The following is a 2500-nucleotide window of genomic DNA, read 5'->3' on the forward strand; positions in this document are numbered from 1 at the left end:
GTGGTGCTCACACTTAGAAAAATTTCTGGAGGTCAGAAATTCAGCGGGGCATCAGCCAGCCCAATCCGCTCATGTGTCACTATCCTCGGACATGCACTGTGAAAAAGACCGTTGAAGTGTGTGGTGCTCACACTTAGAAAAATTTCTGGAGCTCAGGTTTTCAGCGGGGCATCAGCCAACCCAATCCGCTCATGTGTCACTATCCTCGGATAGGCATGTTGGAAAACACCGTTGATGTGTGTGGTGCTCACACTTAGAAAAATTTCTGGAGCTCAGGCTTTCAGCGAGGCAATACAAACCCATATCCGCCCTCGTGAGCCTATCCTCGGATAGGCTCGAGGGAAAACACCGTTGATGTGTGTGGTGCTCACACTTAGAAAAATTTTCAGAGAAAAATCTCTGGAGCTCGTGATTTTCAGCGAGCCATTACAAACCCATATCCGCTCATGTGAGCCTATCCTCGGATAGGCTCGAGGAAAAAACCCCGCTGATTTTTATGGTGCTCGCATGATTTGGGTCTACCAGGGCATTCACGTGGGTCTACCCCATGCTCGAAACTGGGTCTACCCCATAATATAACTTGGGTCTACCAGGAGAGCGAATTTGGGTCTACCAAATGTAAGGGGATATAACTCACCTACTCATGCAAAATCCGGTGGTCTGCAGAAACCCTTCGGCAAGATTATAGGGAGAGAAAAATTTTGAATGTGAGCTCCAGGCTGCGAACCGACCCTCCGCTCTCCCGGGGTCCAGGTAGATCACCCTATGTTCGGACAACGTTTGCAAGGTGTTGGGGTGTCCGAGGGTGGTCCTCCTGATTTTAACGAATTTTTTCTAAGTGTGAAGGGACTTAGAAAATTTTCGACAAGTGAGAGTGGCGAACTCACTAAGGCGGTCGTAACCGTCTACACCAGTCCGACGATGGTGTGCTATTCAGGGATAACTGATAACACGGGGTGGGTCCTGACCCGGAACAGGCACTCGGACTTAGAAAAATTTTGACAAGTGAGAGTGGCGAACTCACTAAGGCGGTCGTAACCGTCTACACCAGTCCGACGATGGTGTGCTATTCAGGGATAACTGATAACACGGGGTGGGTCCTGACCCGGAACAGGCACACGGACTTAGAAAAATTTTGACAAGTGAGAATGGCGAACTCACTAAGGCGGTCGTAACCGTCTACACCAATCCGACAATGGTGTGCTATTCAGGGATAAATGATAACACGGGTGTGGGTCCTGACCCGGAACAGGCACACGGACTTAGAAAAATTTTGACAAGTGAGAGTGGTGAACTCACTAAGGCGGTCGTAACCGTCTACACCAATCCGACAATGGTGTGCTATTCAGGGATAAATGATAACACGGGGTGGGTCCTGACCCGGAACAGGCACACGGACTTAGAAAAATTTTGACAAGTGAGAGTGGCGAACTCACTAAGGCGGTCGTAACCGTCTACACCAATCCGACAATGGTGTGTTATTCAGGGATAAATGATAACACGGGGTGGGTCCTGACCCGGAACAGGCACACGGACTTAGAAAAATTTTGACAAGTGAGAGTGGTTAACTCACTAAGGCGGTCGTAACCGTCTACACCAATCCGACAATGGTGTGTTATTCAGGGATAAATGATAACACGGGGTGGGTCCTGACCCGGAACAGGCACACGGACTTAGAAAAATTTTGACAAGTGAGAGTGGCGAACTCACTAAGGCGGTCGTAACCGTCTACACCAATCCGACAATGGTGTGCTATTCAGGGATAAATGATAACACGGGGTGGGTCCTGACCCGGAACAGGCACACGGACTTAGAAAAATTTTGACAAGTGAGAGTGGCGAACTCACTAAGGCGGTCGTAACCGTCTACACCAATCCGACAATGGTGTGCTATTCAGGGATAAATGATAACACGGGGTGGGTCCTGACCCGGAACAGGCACACGGACTTAGAAAAATTTTGACAAGTGAGAGTGGCGAACTCACTAAGGCGGTCGTAACCGTCTACACCAATCCGACAATGGTGTGTTATTCAGGGATAAATGATAACACGGGGTGGGTCCTGACCCGGAACAGGCACACGGACTTGGACATGGAACTGAGCTGGGAACTAAGCTGGGAACTGGCGGAATCATAAACGAAATTTGGTGGAGTCTGACATGGAACGGAGCTTGGGAACTGGCGAAATCGAACGAGGTGGGACCTGACCTAGCAACAGGCACAAGGACTTGGACATGGAACTGAGCTGGGAACTAAGCTGGGAACTGGCGGAATCATAAACGAAATTTGGTGGAGTCTGACATGGAACGGAGCTTGGGAACTGGCGAAATCGAACGAGGTGGGACCTGACCTAGCAACAGGCACAAGGACTTGGACATGGAACTGAGCTGGGAACTAAGCTGGGAACTGGCGGAATCATAAACGAAATTTGGTGGAGTCTGACATGGAACGGAGCTTGGGAACTGGCGAAATCGAACGAGGTGGGACCTGACCTAGCAACAG

This window comes from Stigmatopora argus, unplaced genomic scaffold (genome assembly GCF_051989625.1).
Source record: "Stigmatopora argus isolate UIUO_Sarg unplaced genomic scaffold, RoL_Sarg_1.0 HiC_scaffold_188, whole genome shotgun sequence".
In the NCBI taxonomy this organism is placed as follows: Eukaryota; Metazoa; Chordata; class Actinopteri; order Syngnathiformes; family Syngnathidae; genus Stigmatopora; species Stigmatopora argus.